General features: G+C 39.0%; 1 protein-coding gene across 2 annotated transcripts in view; it reads right to left on the bottom strand.

Moving 5' to 3' along the window:
* The window catches only part of LOC112103345 (schwannomin-interacting protein 1), a 391,826-nt gene that overhangs the window by 242,149 nt on the left and 127,048 nt on the right, over nucleotides 1-22,629 (bottom strand). The gene's annotated exons all lie outside the window — the stretch shown is intronic.

Here is a 22,629-nt window from a genome sequence, read left to right as displayed (position 1 = left end):
CCCACAAACATTTGTTCATATGTATCAGTGAATTTTGATTGAAAAGAGTTTGCAATCCTTTTATGTTCACTTTCTGTGAAGATCTCCCTTATGTAAACCCTCACATTTTTCTCATGTGGTTACTTACAAATAACTAAATTTAAACTTGAATTCTCAGTCATTGAGATGATGATTTAAGATTGCTAATTTCTAGGTTATGTCGCAGTACTATATGGACTATCAAGTAAAACAGTAAACAGGCTTGAACTAGAGGCAGAAAAAAAATCATTCCTCTGAGGCTCTTTCACATAATAGATTTTTCAGACTGTATCTTTAATATTACATGTTTACATTAGTTTCCCATTAGCTGTGTTATAATTTCAAGGTATAGTCAGACAGAATGGGCCTGCTGTGCTGCTTGACGCATTAAATCCTGACATTCCATTGATTTCAGTGGAATATTAATGAACAATGGCCTCACAGCACGTATAATGGACCAGCAGAAAGATAGCTGAATTTGGAACTGCATACAGAATATTTTTGTTGTCTTTAAAGTTTTATCTGCACCACAAAGAAATAGCTGTTCCCCTAAATATTCTTTCTAGATGCAGAAAGGAATATTCCTATAGCCAAGAGTTTCTTGTAATCCTTAAGAAGATAAAAACCTCTTAGTGAAGTGACAGTTCCAGCAAAGAGATACAGTGCTTAATACTGTCCCTGAAAACACCTTCAGGTATGACATGGGGATCGTTATCACTCAAGAGTGGAAAGGGTCACTGTGAGGTTAAGAAAGAAGATACCTAAATGATGGGCCCTTATCTTGAACTTGTATAGGACTTGCATATGGACAAATACACTCTCTTGTTAGAAGATGTGCAATCCACTCAAGGAAATATTCCTTAGATTTGGATCCTCATTCTGAGGTCATCCCTGAGAGCAGCGAGATCCCAGTGTATGACGCCAGCTGTATAAGAGACTCTTTATCTCTTACTTATTTGGAGCCCTCAGACACCTTCCTCCCCCTTCAGGAGGAGAACAGATATGGAGGCCCCAGGACTTCTACATTCAAACCTGTCCTGAAAGTTAAGTTCCATTTTCAGCCTTTCCTCAGCTCCATGAACTAAGCATCTCTACACCACTGGAGAAATCATCTGTTCAGGGGGAATCCACCACTGGCGGGATCTACCAGTTTAGGGCAGCTTTGTACCAGAAGAAAAGTGTAATGTTGCCCAGAAGCCCCAGAGATATTAGGTGCACAACTTTTATTTTCAACCTTCTGCAATATAGTGAAAAGTAACATTTAAAAATGGGACAAGGAACTAAATTAATTTCCGGAGCATAAATGAATAAGCAGATATGTATTTAACAACAAAACTCCCAAACACACGAGTTTAAGCTGTTGGACTCTATGTATTATATTGTATATTTTTTATAATATCTAATAGAATCAAGTGTAAAGCTCTTTAATACATCTTTGCTTCTAAGCAGTAAATTATTGAGGCTGTCACATAAACTGTATCTGAATTCCTAACTGTAACTTATAGGCTACAGTTCAAGTTTTCCAAACAATTATGTTTTCCAAGTATTTAATAAAATAAATATCTCTGGGAAAGGTAGACATTTAATCAGCAGCTGGGCATATCTACAACTACAAAAGGCTTAATGCAACATGTACATATTAAGTGGCACCAGCCGATCCCTCAACTATATTTGCCTTTTACTATTTTGATCAGTGATCTCTATAATTATGCAAATAAATAAGACACTCCCCGCCTATGAAGGTAAGGCAACTCTTAAGCTTTCCTAAAAGCAGCCATTCTGACATGACAAGCCTTTTACTTTTTTAAATCCAGAAGGTCTTTCAGCTGTAATACTTATAATTACAAGTAAATTATGTGTTATGCTTTCATAAATTTTCTTTTGAACAAGAATGCCTAATTCGTTCGCATAGCAACATGGATAATCTCCCTTGATCCACGACAGTACATGGATTAGGTCACAAAAATGATAATGTTTAATAATTTGTCTCAAGAGGTAAATGAGTTTGTGCCTGTTGGCTTTTGTACTCCAGATCATTTTAATACAATATGCTGTGAATTGCCTTAATTCAATACATTGATTCATTTTGGTTATTAAACTTTGATACTTAAAACTGATAATCACTAATTCATTCTAAATCCCTTGTGAATGTTCTCTGTGGTTACAATAAGAAACTTTAAATTTTAGGGCTAAAGCTCAGTCTACAATTTTGTGCCTCATTTTCCTGTGCATATTAGATTTGCCAATTTCAACCTACGGTTCTTCACATTACAGTTTAAATTCAGTGGCCCTCATGGGTGTAATAGGGTGACCAGATAGCAAGTGTGAAAAATCGGGACAGTGGGTGGGGGATAATAGGAGCCTATATAAGACAAAGCCTGTATATTGGGACTGTCCCTATAAATCGGGACATCTGGTCACCCTAGGGTGTCCTTATAAATTGAAACAACTGGCTACTTAATCTCAGCATCTTGTCATCATAGTCAACTTCAATCTAGTATTCTAAGTTATTGGAATGAGCACAGTAGTCATTTTTGGTTTGCTCTAAAGCATAACTTGTTATGAGAACTACTGTATGCCATTCTTCAGTTAAGATACTATAGATCAGGGGTTCTCAATCTTTTTCTTTGAGGTCCCCCCAACATGCTATAAAAACTCCACAGCCCACCTGTGCCACAATAACTGGTTTTCTGCATATAAAAGCCAGCGCCAGTGTTCGGGGGTAGGAAGCAGGGCAATTGCCCGGGGCCCATGCCACAGGGGGCGTTGCAAAGCTAAATTGCTCAGGCTTCAGTTCCAGGTGGCAGGGCTCGGGGCCCCAGACATCAGCCCCATGTGGTGGGGCTTCAATTTTCTGCCCTGCACCCCAGTGAGTCTGATGCTGGCCCTGTATGGCGGCCCCCTGAAACCTGTTCATAGCCCCACAGGGGGCCGCAGACCCCTGGTTGAGAACCACTGCTATAGATAGTATTTACTGTAGAAGATTAGCCTGCGTTACTCTGACGCAATCGTTATGTTGTTCAATTTATATTTACTATAAAAAAAATCTACTCTAGCTCCAGAATACAATAAAGTGATTTTGCACTGTGACATTTAATAATAAGACTTTATAGTTATTTAGTGCCTTTGATCCCCAAAGATATCACTTACACACAGAGATGTGTCATTTCACCTATAGCTGAAATGTAATGGTGCTTGTGGGCACAGCCTATTTAACAAGGCATAGCAACACTACACAATAGATTAGGCTAGGAAAGGAGGCAGAATAATGTCTGCAAACAAAACTTCAGAGGCAATTTACATAGACAATGTACAGCAATTATCCAAATTTGAGTTTGGCTATGGTACTTAAATAGCATGTCCTCTGCAAAGGTGACCAAAAGACTAATGTGGACTGGGGAAATAACCAGATCTAGTTTTAATGAGCACAATTCACTTTCTGCCATTAAACACAAATTGCATTCATTTTAACCTTGTTGTCCTCCTCTCTGACCAAACTAAAAACACTTCTAATGCTGCAAGCAAAAATGAATTTTCACTGAGCACAGTCAGAAGACAAAATCATGGAAATCCTTAGAAGATTCATCTTTTCAGTTGAAATGTGTACATTAACTAAAACATTTTTCGTGGCTCCTGCTCAATAATGGGTGAAATCAATCAACAACTGATTGCCTATTACACTATTGAGATTGCACTGAAGTGACTAACAGTAAAGTGTCCAAACTCAAAGTGCTTTATACAGTCCATGGGCGAAACACATTTTACTTTCACATTTTTAGGCTAAAGAAATTTAGAAAACAATGGCATCTTCTAACCTCTGAGACCTTCGGGAAGCTGCCAAATCCATTCTCACTAAAGTTTACTTTAAAGTAACAAGTGAGGAACAGTGTAAAACTAAAGCCTTCAGATGCTTTAGTGTCAATCATCAAGTAATCGGAGTTACAGGATGTGAATTTAGCCTAGGGAGAGAGAAAGTAGTCACCAGATTATCAAAAATGGAAATCAATTTACATTATTTCCCCCCCTTACTCCAAGACCAATGCTGCTTTACCCTAAATCTATTTTCCCAGGAGCATAAACTGCAATAACATTTATAGATCATAGAATCATAAAATATCAGGGTTGGAAGGGACCTCAGGAGGTCATCTAGTCCAACCCCCTGCTCAAAGAGGACCAATCCCTAACTAAATCATCACAGCCTGGGCTTTGTCAAGCCTGACCTTAAAACCATCTAAGGAAGGAGATTCCACCACCTCCCTAGGTAACCCATTCCAGTGCTTCACCACCCTCCTAGTGAAAAAGTTTTTCCTAATATCCAACCTAAACCTCCCCCACTGCAACTTGAGATCATTACTCCTTGTTCTGTCATAGCCTCTGCACAGATCATATTGTAAATTTACATTTGTTATTGTTTCATGAGACAAGTTATTTCAGGGAGATGTCAAATAAGAAAAATATTGAACAGAAAGATTGGAATGCTTCATGTTGAACTGGCATGTGGTGAAGAAACTGCACCACATCAGACCAGAGTTTGATTGCTGTTCTTAGTCTTTCACTCAATTGGCTAGCAAGAGATTAGAATACCAAAGAGGCAATGCTACCAACTCCTTGAGCAAGGGAATGTTCAGTGACATGCTACCATGATGATCTTCAATGGCTGGTAGAGGGAGAAGCGGATATGAAAGAGCCTTACTTCCTGCTCATTTTCCTTTCAGCACCCAAAAATCACTTAATTCTCCTTGGAAAAAAATGCCCATTCTAACTTTTGACTTTATCATTGTCTGCTTTTTGTAATGATGTGTAAAATGTAAAATACATCGTGACATTCATTCTCTGCCTCCTGCACCAATGAACAAGAGGTTAACCAACAATAAATAAGATACTCTTTTATCAAACATTGGAGAGGAATTATCAGAATTACATACTGTATTGCATTTCACCCCATGTAAATACAGGTCCTCCATTGTCACAGTAGTGTTGACACTATTAATGGACAGCCACTTACCTAGTTTTATCTTGATGTGGCAGGTGAACATCCATATGTAAATGAATTAGAGAAATATTTGCTCTTGTCTGAACAATGTTAAGTTTGGTTCCAAGCTCGAAATAGGATTTCTCCTTTTGTTATAACTGATATCTTTCTGAAATAATAAATTTCTGCATAAAGCAGTTAACATATAACTATGCATTTTTTCCAACAGATGTATCAAGACTGACTTAAAAACAGTTCCACAATTATTCTGAAATCCACTGAAAGTGGTCATCTTTTTACTACAGTCATTACTTTACACCACTATAATTTATTTTAATTCAGGCCTCTAATCTGTTTAAATAGGATTAGCAATGCAACATTGCTAATTTCATATACATTGCATTAAGAACACTACACGTGAAACATTTATTTCCCTAAATTACAGGAGTGTTGTGAGGCTTAACTCATTAATGGTTGTGAGGTGCCTAGATATTACAATGATGAATCACCATGGAAACTTTATAAATAAAATAAGTAAAGGGAAGGGGTGTCAGAAGGTTCTTCCTCCTTCTGACCTCATAGTGGGAATTGAAAGCTCAACCACCACCAGGTATTGGCAGAGTGCCAACAACCAATTTGCTAGCTCTGCTTAGTGTATTGTGTTTCCAATAGTACATTATCTGAAATCCTTGTATTTGTACTGAAAAATGGTTTGGTCCTCACTTGGAGTTAAACTGGTTAACTTTTATTTAACAGAGTTTCCTAAGCAGCAGTCTAATGAGGCGGAAAGACAGGTCACTTCTCCAGCAACAATCTGTTCAGTTCCAGACCGTTCAGTTCTATCTGCCCTCTGCACAGCCAGACTAATTAAACACAAGTGCAAGACACAACAACAGTCGCAACAATATCTATATTCCCATTAATTTTTTTTTCATTTATGAAATGAACCTAGTACCAAAGCCCTTTTGATGTACATATATTTTTAGATGTCTTATTTGCCAGGATCAACAGAGATTTGAGCCAAACAGCTATGCTCCATACAAAGGTAATTCCACCCACCAAAATAAATAAATAAATAAATAAATAAAATAATAATAACAACAACAATTAAAAAAAATAGTGCTGCAGCACATGAGGGAGAAAACCTACAGGGATGGACTACAATGCTTCCTGCAGGCAGAAGAGCAATCCTGGAGAGCACTAAATAAATAACCTGTGGAAGAACATGACCTGTTTCTCCCCATAGAGAAAACACTGCCCTTGAAGAATGAGATGTTAGTGGGAAAGTAAATTCCTATTCCTGCTAGGAGTTGGATTCCCTAATACAAAAGACCTATCCAGCAAGATCCTATTTAAGGTGATAAGTCTATAAAAATGCCTCTTAATACTGAAAGGATTCTGCTCTGGAGACATAACAACAGACGCCAACATTTCCAGACTTGGATATCTAAAATCAAACACCTAAATAAGTGATCTTAATAATCAGAAGTGCTAAGCACCTACAACTCCCATGGAAGTCAATGCGAACTGTAGGTGTTCAGCACCTCGGAAAAGCAGGCCACTTACATTGTGGATATATGTGACTTTAGGTGTTTAACTTTAGGTACTTATATTTGAAAATTCTAGACAGAAGCTTTAACAGGATTGACCACAACCAGATACTGACCAAACTTGCAACAGATTCCATTCCATGAGACATATAAAAACACAAAGGACCAAATTTCCACAAATGGTTCTGACCTGAATATTAGGGAGGAAACTTCCATCAGCTATTCCAGGATGGTTACAGTGAATGAGGAGCTGGCATGAGACCTCCTGGAGAGAGAAAAGTGCAAGTTCCTTCCCTTTTTATATATGTTATTGGCTACTAGCTTCTTTGCAGGATTACAGGATCTGAAGGATTTTTGTGAAAACTCCTCTCTCCTCATAATCCACCTCTTGACAGCTTTCCAAATTACTTTCCAAGAATGATGAATATGTTTGGATCATCTGTCAGAGGAGTGGAATGACGGCTGTTAGCAGGGCAAGTCAGGACTTCTTTAGCTATTGGGTACAATCAGGCTCTATCAGTTGAGCTCAAATGTAAATTTCTGCAGCAGTCTGAGAAGCAACAGAATCAATGATAAGGTATAGAATCATAGAATATCAGGGTTGGAAGGGACCTCAGGAGGTCATCTAGTTCAACCCTCTGCTCAAAGCAGGACCAATCCCCAACTAAATCATCCCAGCCAGGGCTTTGTCAAGCCTGACCTTAAAAACCCCTAAGGAAGGAGATTCCACCACCTCCCTAGGTAACCCATTCCAGTGCTTCACCACCCTCCTAGTGAAATTTTTTCCCCTAATATCCAACCTAAACCTCTCCCACCGCAGCTTGAGACCATTACTCCTTGTTCTGTCATCTGCTACCACTGAGAACAGTTTAGATCCATCCTCTTTGGAACCCCTTTTCAGGTAGTTGAAAGCAGCTATCAAATCCCCCTCATTCTTCTCTTCTGCAGACTAAACAATCCCAGTTCCCTCAGCCTCTCCTCATAACTCATGAGCTCCAGCCCCCTAATCATTTCTGTTGCCCTCCGCTGGACTCTTTCCAATTTTTCCACATCCTTCTTGTAGTGTGGGGCCCAAAACTGGACACAGTACTCCAGATGAGGCCTCACCAATGCAGAATAGAGGGGAATGATCACGTCCCTCGATCTGCTGGCAATGCCCCTACTTATACAGCCCAAAATGCCATTAGCTTTCTTGGCAACAAGGGCACACTGTCGACTCTTATGCAGTTTCTCGTCCACTGTAACCCCTAGGTCCTTTTCTGCAGAACTACTGTCTAGCCGTTCGGTCCCTAGTCTGTAGCAGTGCATGGGATTCTTCCGTCCCAAATGCAAGACTCTGCACTTGTCCTTGTTGAACCTCACCAGATTTCTTTTGGTAGGGACTTAGGACTAGATTTACAAAGGTTTTTAGGTACCTAAAGATGCAGATAAGTGCCTACTTATTTACAATGGCACTAAACAAGTTAGGCATCTAACTACCACTGAAGTCAATGGGACTTAGGTATCTAACCTGCTTGAGAGCTTTTGTAAATTCCATGACGCCTCTATCTGCACCTTTAGGCACCTAAATATCTTCGTAAATCAGTATAAACCTGTGTCTTTGTACTTGTTTGTACAATGGTTAGGACAATGGCACACCCATAACTACTACTAGCTATGACACAGAGTAGCTTATGCTGAGTCATGAACATGATTGAACCCAACAATATGAACCACTGCACCTTCCACCTTCAAGGAGGAGCAAAGTGATCTATCACCCAAGTCCCTCAAATGTGAACATTCAATGTACCACGCTTTCTAACATCATTGGCTAGAAACTCATGATGCAGTTCTGAAGATCATCTTGTTCCCATGTGCTCATATTTTTGACCTCTGGAAAATAACTAATCATTAGATGAACACTGGGTCTTATGAAGTGCCCAGATTCTTACTGCCTCCTGCCCAATGGCTCACTCTCATGCACTCATTTGTCCCTATCAACATGTTCCGAACAATACTGTCCAGCTGGCTATTGGAGGGGCCCAATAAACAGCCAGCAGTCAGAAAGGGGTTATTAAGTCCTGCATGAGTTTGTTAAGGGCCCAACAGCTAGGAGTCTCTTTCACACACTCACAGCATTCCAGACAGACAGGAAGAAGTCTGTACTTACCACAGATTGTTCACAAGTGAAATCGTGAAGACAGTTTTTGGTGTACCATTCACTTTGTTAGGCAGAGAGGTAGGCAAATGGACGCTATCTTTGGATCGTGGGTCAGTGACTTTCCAGTGGGAACTGGAACTAGACTCATTTGGAGTCAGGCAAAATAAACCCTACCGAAGCTACAACTCTCAACAGTCTGACAAAGGTGCATGCAACACTGCCAAAACCAAACCTTGTGTTGTGGAAAAACTGTCCTTTGGTATGTGGGTAACCTGTGCCTCACTGAATAAGCCCTGTCCTATGTGGAATGAGGTCTGAAAAACTCCTGATTAACAGCATAGTGTGTGCTATGCTTTAAGGGTTACTGCTTCTGCAAACACCAAATACATGGTTGTCCAGGCTGCACATACAAGCACCTTCTCGAATGCTGTATATGATATGTCTGATACTTGACTGTCTATGATGTGAGAGACATGCTCACGCTAATGCTATGTAGCAGGGTGCTGGTGCAGAAGCACCTAATTAGCCCCTGCCTGGTCAGCTCTAATCAAGGGGAAAGGTCTGATGCTGGCCTGAGGATTGACAACACCTGCTGGCCTGACAAGCCGAGGGCTATAAAGGCTGGTAGGGAGCCAGAAGGAAGGGGCACGGCAAAGGAGAAGTCAGTCAGGGAGGGAGCTGGAGGCCTCCTAACTGAAGGCCGACTCTGCCTGTAAGGGAGGTAACCAAACCTGTAAACTTGTATATAGATGGATACTGGTGGTGGGACAACGATACGTAAATAAAATCACAGGTGTTGCACAACCCTGAAGCCTCTCCGAGCCTTATTTGGGAGGGCAAGCGGGCCCCAGGAAGAGGGACAGGTCGTGAACCCTGTTACATGCTACCATTGTCCTGTCCAATGCCCCACACAAGAGCTGGCTGCAAATCCATCTCTTGACAGCAGGCATTAGTGGCAGCATAACCTTTCCTGAACCCATTACAACTTGAGAGACTGGAGCTGTGGTCCCCAGCTGGTTGATCTTGAAGGCTACTTGTTCCAATGGACACATCTCTGGAACTCCCCTTCCTCCTGGGACCTGGGGAGGACAAGTCCCTGGAACTGCTGGAAGCAGGAATTAAGAAGTGGCCGACAGGAATCAGACCTGTGAGAATTAGCACTGGAATGTTCTCATAGGCCCGGACTAGTCCATTTAGACAGAGTAAGGGATGCATACAGTGAACAACAGCATATTAGTGCTCTGGACTTTTAAAAGCATGGAACATTCTGAGAAGTGAGAGTGCAGGGTGAGGAAAAGGGTAAGATTAGCCATTGCCTATTCAGACCAGAATGGCAAACTCCATTTCATTGACTATAGTCATGGAAAAGATTTGGAAAAAAAATCTGAAAAGATCAGGAATTGGTTTTTGTACTTCATTTTGAATTTTTTTTAAAGAAGCCCCTTTGTAGAAAAGTTCATTTCATTTTATAGGGCTTTTTGGCTTTGAAATAAAATAAAAAATGTATTTAAAAATTTGAAACATGAAATTGCATTTAACCAAAAATAATTTGGTCTTGAAAACTGCAAAAATTTGAATTCTACATGTTTTTGGTGAACATGGCAATTTTACAGAAATTTCATGAAAAAGTGTGCAGAATGTAGTGACAATATTTTGCATGAAATTTTAAGGGGGGGGAAGTTTCACTCTCCTGTTTACATTAATTAAAAGAGTTTGGTTTCACTCTGTGACTAGCACCTCCATTTCAGACCAAATCTCTGGTATTCAAGCTTCTAGTGGAAAGGTTGTTTTTAATTTCTCACGAGCTTCATCACATTTGGTAACATAGTTTTATCTTGTGATTTGTAAAAATATAATGTAGCCCAATGCCACACATTGGAACGCTAACAGAAGACCTTAGAACATGCAAGCAAATCAGGTAGCATAAAAGGAGCATTTAATTCTCAGCAATTGCTTTTTCATGAGCCCATGGATTTCTCTTCTACAATTACTGGCTAAAGCAGTATTGCAAAGACTTTGGTATGCCTGCATTTGACAAATCATGTCTGCTCCTACAGTTTTTGGAACATTTCAATGTCCTTGTATTCTGGTCAGGTACAAAGCCCTCTAAGGATCTTAACTGCGTTTAGAGAGGAGCTTCAATGCATATGTTTCCTGATTTAAGCATAGAAGTGAGGATGAAGGCCAAATGAAACGAACACCTCAGGCACATAATATTTTGTGTATTAAACAATTTTTGATGTTTGATGTCTAATTTATTTTATATTGCACAGTATAATAGGTATAATCAGTTTGTCTTTTTCTCTACATTCATTTAAATATAAAAGACCTTTTAAACCATACACTTCTCTTCTTACCATACAAATCAATTTAGACATACAGAGAAGGTTATGAAAGAGACAAGCCATGCACACTGAACTTTTTGGGTATCTATATTTTTCTACAGCTTAGTATGAATGGTCAATGTGCATGTAAGCAGTATGTATCAGTTTAAAAAAAATAGTGCAAGTCCCATTTCCTCTAATAAAGGTGTGTGTTTGTTTCTGCCACTGTGATTTGTGCTGCTTCCCTGAAAGAGATTTTACAGTCTTTATTCTGCATGATTTTATGTCACAATAAGAATTACACTCAGAACACCTAAATATTTCATGTTGCTGTTTTAGCTTCAACACAAAGCCTCCTAGCTAGCTGGGAGGATTCTATCCCAATGAACAGATATTTTGTTACCCAAATGCCTTTCTGATTCTAATGGACTGCATGCTATTCCTTCATGGGCAGGTTGCAAACAAGGTATCTGGGGGTTAATTGTCTATTACTTCTTAAGTATGTATATTACTTTGCTTGGGTAAATTTTTCATTTTAATTTACAACTCAGAAATGCTTTTAAATTGATTGCTGTGTACGAGATAAGCAACTGCGTTACCCAAGGCTTTAATTCCATTGACAGCTTTTGGCAATACCATAAACGAAGAGATTGGAGGTTAAACAGGTAATTATCAGAATCCAAAATGAAATTTCCTAGTACTGCTTTATTTTCTTTTATACTGCAAATCAGCGAACTATCCAACACTCACAGTGCAAGGCATATCAGGTTTCTCAGATATAGTTTTTGGTTATCATCTTGTAAACAGCTCCCCTGAAAGCACATAATTCCAGAGAGACAGATGTGGGAGCCCTTATAAAACATACAGATTCTCCTGTATCTAAGCCTCTTTGCCCCTAGCAACCACCTCTGTTGTAGCTCTGCCCCTAGGCTTCCTCTCCATTCATTTTTCAATGATTAACTGTTCTCTTTAACCATCTGTGTACAGAACACTGTCCTGACATCACTGTTTTTGAACACCTGTTAAGTTTCCAGAAAGAAAATAAAAGGAAGTGTAGAGGGTCAGGTTTGGGGAGAGGATTTAACCTTTCCTCATCCAGAAGCTGGGAAAATTTACACAAGCTTTTGTTTATTTTTTTCCTCTTTTACAGGGAAAAAGCCCACACACCATTAAATTGGACACCGAAAATTATGATGAAAGCCAGCCTTTTACAATGTTAAAAAAAAAACCCTCTGCACAGTTGAGTGGATTTTTCCTTTCTTCTTTCCCTTTTCGTATCCTCTTTTTCATTTGCATCTTGAGGGCTCTTCTCTTTTCAGTGTCTGTTTTCACTCTCAGCTCATTTTTCATCATGATTAGCTGTTTGTCTTTTTCTCCTCCTGAAACCCTGTTCTCTCTGTAATTTGCACTCTTCATAACTCTGGGGATCTTGAGTAGTTAAACAGCAATTCTGTTTTGTTTTTAAATCCTAGAAAATATCGTTTGGTTTTTTTTGTGTTCCCCCTCCCCAGGGGGCCCTCTTGCAGACTACACCTACTAGTGGTGACGTAGGAGGGGGATCCGCTTCACACAGCAAGCAGAAAGGGGTTCTGCAGATGGTCTTTTGAATTCTGCCTCTTCCAAAGAGAGTTCTAGGACTATGAGAAGTTGGCAGAGCTCGGGAAACCATTACTAGTAAGCACAGAGGCTACTCCTGCTGCATTAGAGGAGGGGACATGAGGAAGTATTTCACCAGTCAAGGGGCCCTGTTATTTGATATATGGGAGAGGGAAGGAACTGGGGGCAGTATGATTTGACCCTGCAGCAGGACAGAGTCCTGGAAAGAGGTGACCTCAGAACAGGGACTTGAGAAAGCTGGATGGACTAAGGCAGTATTGAGTGGGAGGTGGCCACAGAGAAGTGACTGATGTTGCAGGTTGGGGTGTTCACGTATGCTGTGGAAACTGTTTGTGGATCCGAGACAGCCACCTTGATCAGCAGGAGACTACATGGGGCCAAAGGCCTTTTAATTTAGCAGCTAGAACAAAACGCAGCTTTGCTGCAAGGTGAATTCAGAACAGGGAAAGAGGGTGCAGAAGATTAGACCAATCCCCACAGCTACTAGAGCAAAAGGTCTCCATCAAACCCCATCTGGTTCCAGTTACTCAGCATAGCTTTGTCTCTACCATCAACGCCCTCACACAGCAGCCTCTAGCTGTCCTTTGGCCCCAGGTCCCCCAACTCGTCTGCCTTCCTCGTGTCCATCTCCCTCCTCTGTTGATTAAATTGTTTGATTTTTAAGGGGGCGCCTAATAAATCCTGTCATTGTATTTTAATCATGTTTTATGTGTGAGGATGGCAGGACGAAGAGAGGGAAGAATGTATTATCAATAAAGACTATTATTTTTTAGTCTCAGTGACAAAATCCGGACGATAAGGGAATACTGCGATGAGTAGCAACCTTGATATGGACTTAAAAGAATTTGTTTTCCATGGAACAAAACACAAAGATTGATTTAGTAATACAAAGGTATTCTTTTGAGGAAAAAGAATTCTCTAAAGCAATACAGTGCCTAATATGATGGGCCCTGTTCTCAATTAGCCCCTCAGCATAACAAACACACATGATAAATAACAATAATAACTTATTCATGTTCTGCGGTAAAATTGTGCTTTGTTTAAAGTCACTCTTATTTTCTGGCATTTTTTACCTTGATATCTGTTGAAATAATATGATCTGAAATAGTTCCTGACAGGATATATGAGAAAAGGATGGTTTATTCTCCTTAACCAGTTCCCCTCCATTATTTTTATTGATCTGGAAAGCATACACAATGTAAAATGGTTTGAATGGCAATCTGAAAAATGTTAAGGGATTTTAAAAAGCAAAACCAGTTTGTAGATGTTTTAAAAAAACCCTACATTACCTATATCTTATTGATTGTAACATTATTGTTAAGCTTGGGTAACTTTTTCATACTAGACTTTCATCTGGGCCATCTGTGACCCAAGTAATTCAGAGCACCATATTAACACCAGGTGGTCATTTGCTTCTTAGCAGTTATTCAGGTTTGGCTCAGATAAAGTGAAACAGCAGTTTATGGTCCTGATCTTGCGAACCGTTAAGTGCACATCACTTTATTCATGAGTAATCACTTTGATTTCAATGGGATTGTTCTTGTAAATTATGCCTGTGGTTAAGTGCCTGCAGAATCAGAACCTTAATTAGGTGAAGGGCCCAGTCCTGGAAACATCTTGAAGTTAGTAACAGTTGAAGGTAAACACCACCTTTCAGGAATGAAAATTTTTAGTTTGGTGTTGAAGTTTCATAGATAAACACACATGGTGAAAGATACAGTGGTTACCATTAAAATGCAACAGTTATATCCTGGTATCTGAAATACATTATTTTCCTATACTTAGAATATCCTGTATTTAGAGCACTGTAAAATGTTACATTAGTTTCATCATGCAAGGAATATATATCCTATTAACTAGGACCACCAGAATGCTTAATTAAAATTCCTACTTCAATCAATGTGAAACCATTCTTCTTATGGTCATAAGAGGGTAGTTAAAGATATTAAAAACTGCAGAAAAGATCAATTTTATGCCAGACCAAAGAAAACAAATGTCTGAATTTACCATCTGCTATGACATTTATTCTTGCCGCTGCTGCCAACAGGGTCAGTGTAATTGTGTCTGGTCATAGGAAATTCTTGGAGGCATTTGTTTTTGCTGAAGTTTGGAGACGTGTAAAATGACCTGATTGTAGTAATGTGATTTTTAAAGAAACATTAAAAATGCAACAAGGAAGTCTGGTATCAGTAGAACAGAAATGCACCTGTCATAGCACCATGTTGTCATATTACTGCAGGCTAGTGCAAGTCAGAATCCCACGTGTTCTTTTGCATGAAAAGAGAAGACAATTTACCTCAAATTATTCTGCATTATTTATAGTTCTCATGATGCAAAGAAGCAGCACAAGATTAATATAGTGTCATAGCTTTTCAGAGACACACTGTTCTATTTTATCTGTAAGCAAAGGTGCTGTCCCAACTGCATTAAAACTTATTCTATAAGGCTGTGGTTTTCAAGAATGGCTACTGATTTTGAGTGCCTCAGATTTTGGGTGCCAAGTGCAAATCTTTGGGACCAATTTTCAAAAGTCCTGAGCACCTGCAGCTCACTCTGACATCAGCTGGAGCTACAGGCTCTCTGCTCTCCTAGAAATCTCCTATAAAGGGCCTAAAGTGTCTCAAGCTGGGCACCCGTTAGTGAACACTTTTGGAAATGTGTTGGCATATATGTAACTTTGCTCCCAGCCTAAAGATACATGACTGACACCACATGGAGCAAAGGAAAGCAAGCATAAGCAGCTATTGTTAAATGTAAAATGTAGCAAGATCTGTGAAGATGTTGACTTATACTCATCACTTATTTCTAGACACAAAACAAGACTTTCAGATTCTAGCGATATTTATGGTTCTGATAGAACTGAACCCAAGAAACTCCTCAAGCTGAATTATTGATGCACTGTGTCCCCCAAGCTGGTACAACAACTTTACAGAGGTCATGGGACTAATATCTGGAATGGGTCAGCTTTACCTCCTCCCTATTCTACAACCTTTCTTCAATCCAATCAATCACTTGTATAGGGTCAGCGAAAAGCAGAACAACATGTGGCAAAGCTAAATGCATGACCTCAGAGCTTTTCCATGCTCTTTCCATAGGGGTACCTTGGCTTCTTCACATAACAGAAGCATGGGTCTAGGAAGGGAGTGGAGCCACAGGTTGTGTCTGTCCAATCCTTTGTAATCCTCTGGCTAAGCTTCTCTCAGAGTGGGGACTCATGTCCCTACTACATACTACCCTGAGAGAGACTAGGTTGAGAGGAAGTCTGGGGGGAGAGGGGGAAAGAGACCTTTCAGGATCATACATGCTTGCCAAGCACTGATCCTAGACAACACAAAGAGGGAGGGGAAACCTCATTGCTGGACATTTCTGCCTTTGCTATAAATTGAAATAACAATTCTATTAGACAACTCTAAAAGAAGAACTGACCGTGAATTGTTGGTATTATCAAAACTGGTGGCATTTGAAGGGCAGGATGATGTCTTTGTGCATAATTTAAATGACCTTAATGAATAGTACATCTGACCTAACTACTGAAAGGAAAGGAAAGGAAAGGAAAGGAAAGGAAAGGACAGGAGGAATGTTTTGCTCCTTAGGTTTCCACATTAATAATATGTTGGTCAATAAATGCTTTAGTTGTTGTACTTTGTGGTTTTTTTGTACAATGAAGAAGACAGACGTATACTTAACTAGTATAATAGTTGATTACTGCTTGTAGCTAGTCTGTACTTTTTTAAACACCTATATCTAATCTTCCAATGTGAGCTGAATTTCTAGGGCTCCAGGTAGGATCAGAAAAGCAAAGCAAAGCAAAGCAACTTGGATTATGTAAAGCCTGTACATAATGAGTACTTAAAAAAACACTGAGCCATGAAAAGGCTATTTAGGCCAATAATAGCCTGTTTCCTTATTGAGCAGAACCTGGTTACCAATACTCAAACAAACGGCACTGCGGGGAAGGATTTTTTTAGACTGAGTATTCTGAAAAAGAGAGGCAGATTTTCTAAGTGTTTTATAGCTGTGTGGTTCACTGATGTTGATGGGCATCTTATGGCTAAATCCCCTCACATCACTTAGAAAATTTAACTCATCTTTTAGTGATCGGTAACAAGAAATTGTGAGTTAGGGTAATTTTAAAAAAAAGTTAATCAGTTACACAAGAACAACAATAAACATACACAAATAAATATTGCTAGAGATTCTCTATAGTCAAAACAGTTTGTGGTCTGAGCAGTGGTGTGATGCCACAGATGGCATAGAAGAATTAGATGCTTCAGTGATCCAACATTTTGGTGGTGATACAATTTTGATGTCAAACTAGAATTTATTCTGCAATCTTTCTTGTAATAATCAGGATAATTAACCAGAAAAATCTGTATTTAGCTGGTGCTAATCTAATCACTAAAATAATTTTACTTTAATAAAATGATAATCATGTAATATACAACAGGGAGAAAGAAAACACATTTTTAAATGTATATACCCCTTGGCTCTTATGCTAAAACAGTCTATTTTTAGGTATGATCAGATACATATTCATATTTAATTTGCCTGGGAGTCTAGAGCTCTAGTTCATGGTGGGCTCATTTCATTTATGAAAGTCAGTCAGCAAATGTCTTAATTTTCAATCCTTATCTTTAACTAACATTACTCAGCAGTACCAAGAAGAGATAACATTTTCATTCATGAATATTTGATAAACACTAATGGAAAGTTATAATACTGTTCTGGGGTATTAACGATGCCATTTGCATTTAAGGTAGTTATTGCATTGCGCAGGATTGCTATGTGAAAGACATAGTGTGCCTGGTTCAAACCCTGCTGGAGTCAGTGGAAAGACTCCTGTTGACTTCAATGGGCTTTGCATCAAGCCCAGGGAGAATTTTAAACTTGAGCAAAGAGCAGACTCTAGTTGGAATATATTGTTCAGAGTAGTACCAATATATAATACATTAATCATAAAGCTAATTTCCAAAACACAAGTAAATTGCGCAGACTAAACAGCTGCATGCCACATACTGATTGTTCCAGTATAACAGATCAGTAGTGAAATCATATAAACATCTCTGAACATCAACGTGTACCATAGCATTGTCATTGGAATATCTTAAAGTGTTCCATAACAAAGTTTTGTGCGAACCAGGCTAACAGCTTGATGGATGCATGTTCCAAAGATAAAAATGTTACACTGTGCCATGACAGCACTAATCCAAGCAGGAAACAAATGCAGTGAAAATGGGTTTGAGTCTTAATCACTATCTGTTGTTTGCTGGATCCAAATGCTATAGAGGAGTGGCCAGGAGCTTCAACGAGTGTAAATCAGCCTAGCTCTAATATAGTTAGGACTTGTCTATACAGCATGGCAAAGCACAAGACAGGGGTGTGATTTGTAAAGCTCACTAACTAGCTGCACTCTAACTGTCCCATGTAGACCTTGCTGGGGTCTCCTGATCCCGTTCTAGAAGGTACCTAGTTCACATTAGCATAGTTATGTTTGACACAGGAGTGCTTAAAACGTTAGTGCATTTTACAAGTCACACTCCTCTGTTGCGTTTCACCAGCACTGTGTAGACAAGCCTGTAGAGTTCCTTCAAGGGAAGTTAAGAGTGTTCCTTACCATATCCCACTGACCTCTCTGGCCATTTAATAATTGGTCTTGACGGATTCTGAATGGAGTCCTGTCTGTCAGAATTTTGCTAAGGAGAGGGCCCACATTACCAGCCCAGCCGCCCTATTTGGCTGGCGTTGTGACCTGGTGCATACAGCCGCAACACCACTCAAATGTGGCTCAGCCTCCCCTCCATCATGCCAGCAGGGAAGGGGCTTTGCTGTTACACCATCTAGCATTGGTCAAAGGCCACATAGGGATGGGGGGCTTGGACCCCCAGGCCTTCCACACATACCATTACACCCCTGCTGTCTGCTCGGCCTCAATCTCAGATATGATGGAGCATCAGAGCATTGGGAAGGTTTAAAAATGGGAGAGCATCAGCACTCAGACAGGGATGGAGAAACAAAACAAAGAACCATTCCTCCAACAATGGATAGGAAATAAAAATAGATAAAAAGGGGTTGACAATGGAAATGCTAGCACAACCCTAGCAATTGGTTTGCCTACACTATCATCGATGGTGTGATTGCAGCTCAGGTAGGCATACCCATGATTGGCATTTATGTAGCTAGCGTAGCCAAACAGATCAGTGAAACTATGACAGCAAGGGCTGTAGCACAGCTACACAAGCCCACACGGAACCCTGGGTACGTATTCATGTTTGTAGCCCACACTGAAGCCCATTCTGCCACATCTTCACTTCTATTTTTAACCATTCTTGGTAGATTAAAGCTAGCACAGGTATGTCTACCTGAACGGAAATTACACCTTCAGTTGCAGTGCAGACATATTCCATAATGTTGCAAACGCACTGCTATAGTAAACATGAAGGGCCATGTTCCACAGTCCTTATTAAAGCAAAATATCCAATAAAAGCAGTGGGAATTTGGCTCAATAAAGTATTGCAGAATTTGGCCCATATTATTCAGAACTATTTAATGTTTCTACCAAGGAAAATGGCTACTACGATTTTAGTTTATCATTATCACCTTCTGGCCATCTAAGGCTACTATCCTTTAAGGTAGAAAGAATTACTGGGTATTCTTCTTTTGCTTATTATTTATACTCAGGGGTAGAATATTACTACCTTTTCATCAAGACAATTATTCACTAAAAGCCAGAAATTGGTTTACTTTCCCTCTGGTTCAAAAATAATTATCTAAACAAAATTTTAAGATACAAGTGAGAAAACAACAGCATAGCAGAATCTGTAGGTAAAGTTAATTGCTTGATCTGTTTATGTAAATCTAATTTAGAACATCAATTGAACCTTTGGAATCTCTACTAACAAATAATCCTCAAAGGAAATAAGCACACTATATGTAATTTTAATGTGCAGTACTGTATACATTTTGTTGCCCATCCCCCACTGAGGGCCTGATTCTATTACTCGTGTATGTGCTACTCAGTATGCGTAAGAGGTTGCTGAAATTCCTGACTGCATGGTTTAATTGTAAATGATTGACCCTTTTATGCATTTTTCTCATGTATTATGTCAAATTTGGGCTTTCATTTTTCAAATGTATTAAAAACAAGCCATTAAAATGCAATTATATATTAGATAGAACGATACACAAACTATCTATAATTTTTGTTTGATTAATTCTCCATCATTAAAAGGATGCTCCTAAATAACATCCTCTTTTTGAGAACTGTAACCATTTACATTGATGTGGAATGTTTGTATCTTTGTGGTGCAGCTGTGTTTAGCATCATCACCCTTGTGCTCTAATTCTGGAAGAACAAGAAACTTGATGTCTTGTGTGAGCTTGTTTCCTGTGCAGCAGGATACAATATTGCCTATCTAACCACTGTACAAAACTTATGGAAATTATAAGCCATTTTTACTTTGTATGTTGATTTATAACAGAGTAACAGGCTGGCAGCTTTTGCCTGAAACACGCCATCCTGTTAGCAGGTGTTAAAGCATTGTAGGAAAGGGTTAAATGGATTTTGGTGACTTACTAGGGCAGGTGGGTCCCATCTAGATACAAAGAGAGATGGAAGGAACTCTCTAGAAAAATCTAGAGAGGATCTAGAATATGGGCTGAGCAACCCAGAGGGAGGAGCCTTAGAACACCTACACTTGGGGAAAAGGTTTTACTTGACTTCATGTTTATCTCATTATTGATTTCTGTATTAATAAAGCCAAGTCTTATGTAAGGGATGAATTTGGAGCCTACAGTTTGTGGACTGTGTTTGAGAGCAGGCTGGACAAGGCAGCTGCTCATTATTAGTTTAACAATTTTGTCATCAGGGGACCTTAAATTTAAAGTACCATCAAAAACATTACTGGTTGCTAAAGTTGTTTAAACCTTTTAACTTTTTAGGTAATTTCCTGGAATAAGTGCCAAATTCTAGCCTCGTATTTGCATACACTATATGTGAAATACATTGGTCACCATCAAAAAGCTAGTATTTCCCAACAGATACCACACAATCGTATTGAAGATATCATGGTTCATCATTCTGTTCACTGGCAACCACTTCAGTTGACATCATCACATACACAGGTCATTTAATACTCTTTTCAAAATTTTACATAATCTCTGGCCTCTGACTTATTATACATGCATTAATGTCCAACATATAGACAAAGTTGTGATTTCTTTGGTGGATGAAAATCTAATATATTTACAACTTTTGCTTTAGATTATTTTTATATGCTGATTTTCAACTATCTATCAAGGTATTTTCCCCACACATGGCAAATATGATGAAATATTTTGGATAGTTTATTTTATTAGATGCATTTATGAAATGCCCATCACAATGTGTCTGATGGACAATTACATATAGTTCACATACAAAAGGAATGCCTCCAAACTTCTTACACAGAATATTAGAATATATAAGTACAGCATGATTAAAATAAAATATGGGCTGAATTTTCATACAGCTTAATCAAACTGTAAAATTAATCAGTGCTATTGCTCACTCTATACTTCTGCCTACAGAGGAGCAAGTCCAATTAAAACATTATATTAGCTCAACAATTATGAATTTGGGCAATAAACATGTACAAAAAAAGACCCTTGAGCTATATGGCTGGGTTCAGAATTGCCTTTTTATTCAAGATGAGCTTTGTTATCTCGGGAATGTGGAGAACAGTCGCAAAGCTATCACAGTCAGGCTAATTACTTTAACAAGACCTGTTTTATTTAAAAATAAATTAAAAAACAGGCACTTGGATCAGGCCTTGTGGCAATGTTTATCCTTTACATGGCATTCTCTCTTCTCAACAGCTTTACACAGATCTGTTTATTTCCTATTGAACTTCTTTAAAATAAAAAAGGAAAACATTCTCACTCGATAGAAATAAGGCTACTTTTCTTAATTCCCATGTATCACTGCTGTGTGAAGATTTTTCATATTTATGGCTCTGCTCTATTTTAAGTTTTGGCTGAGGTGATATTTGAATTCAGATTTTGTTTTGACATGGAATTCCTTTTTATTATTCTTTATATAATGTCACAGAATATGAGTCCCATAGCCAATAATGAAACATGACTTTATTCTGGACCTTCACTGTCTGTTTGACCTAGTATTTACAGGTCCAGCTACTTTTTAAAAATACCTTCGCTGCTTTAAATCCTATTTTTTCTCTTCTTTTTCTCTCTCTCTCTCTCCTCTTTCCTACTACTGATGAGGCCAGTCTACACTGCAAATGTATATTGGTATAACTACATCGCTCAGGGGTGTGAAAAATCCACACTCCTGAGCGACATAGTTATACTGACCTAACCCCTGGTATAGATAGAGCTATGTCAATGGGAGAACGTCTCCCGTTGACACAGCTACCACTTCTTGGGGAGGTGAATTTTCTCCTGTCAGCATAGCAACATCTTCACTATAATAAATTCTGTGCTTTTGATTTCTCCTTTTCCTCAGTTTCTCTTCTGTTAATTTCTCCTCTTTTTTCCCCTACCATCCTTCAATCTACTCCCTTTTCCTCCCTGCTTTGCTTTACTCAACCGTCATTAGTTGAAATGTTAATTTGTTCAAAAGCGATGAAATTTTGACACAAAGGTGGGGTTTTTTTTACATTACACACAGTTGTTGTTGCTAGATAATACAGAACAGAGTCAATGAAATGATAATGTGAAATGAGTGTGTCTGGATTAAAATAATAATTGATTATGGGTTTTTTAATCTTCTGGTGAGTCTGCAGAATTGTTATAACAACAGACCAGAGTTGTTTTAAGATGAGAGGAAGTGCCCATATATGGATTATCTGACTTTGTTTTGATTGCACAATTTTGCTGGTACAATGTTGCCACCTCTTTTGAGCATTTGTTTTCAAGGGAGCACAAGACACCTTATGTAGCAGATACGGGAACGGCAGCAGCAGTAGCAGCATCCCTCATAGTAACTGCTAATACCAGGTGCTAGGTTCCAAA

This window comes from Terrapene carolina, unplaced genomic scaffold (genome assembly GCF_002925995.2).
Source record: "Terrapene carolina triunguis isolate 2854851 unplaced genomic scaffold, T_m_triunguis-2.0 Scaffold88, whole genome shotgun sequence".
NCBI lineage: Eukaryota > Metazoa > Chordata > Testudines > Emydidae > Terrapene > Terrapene triunguis.
The sequence above is the reverse complement of the archived record's forward strand: the minus strand, read 5'-3'. Positions and strand labels throughout refer to the sequence as shown.